The following is a 201-nucleotide window of genomic DNA, read 5'->3' on the forward strand; positions in this document are numbered from 1 at the left end:
GCCTCCCAAAGCCCCGCGGGGGGGGGTGGCCTTGGACTCGTAGGGGCAAATTCCACATCTCGTGTGTGATCACAAGCGAGAGGTCATTCTGGCTCCCCCAGCTCTCCTTTGGGCTCTTTAAAAAGTTATGGCCACCGCTGTTCTCGGCGGCAGCTGTAACGTCCGCGGGGGGGGGGGACACGGACGTTTTCCTGGCTCCCC

Source organism: Gekko japonicus, unplaced genomic scaffold (assembly GCF_001447785.1).
Source record: "Gekko japonicus isolate JY-2015 unplaced genomic scaffold, Gekko_japonicus_V1.1 scaffold443, whole genome shotgun sequence".
Classification (NCBI taxonomy): domain Eukaryota; kingdom Metazoa; phylum Chordata; class Lepidosauria; order Squamata; family Gekkonidae; genus Gekko; species Gekko japonicus.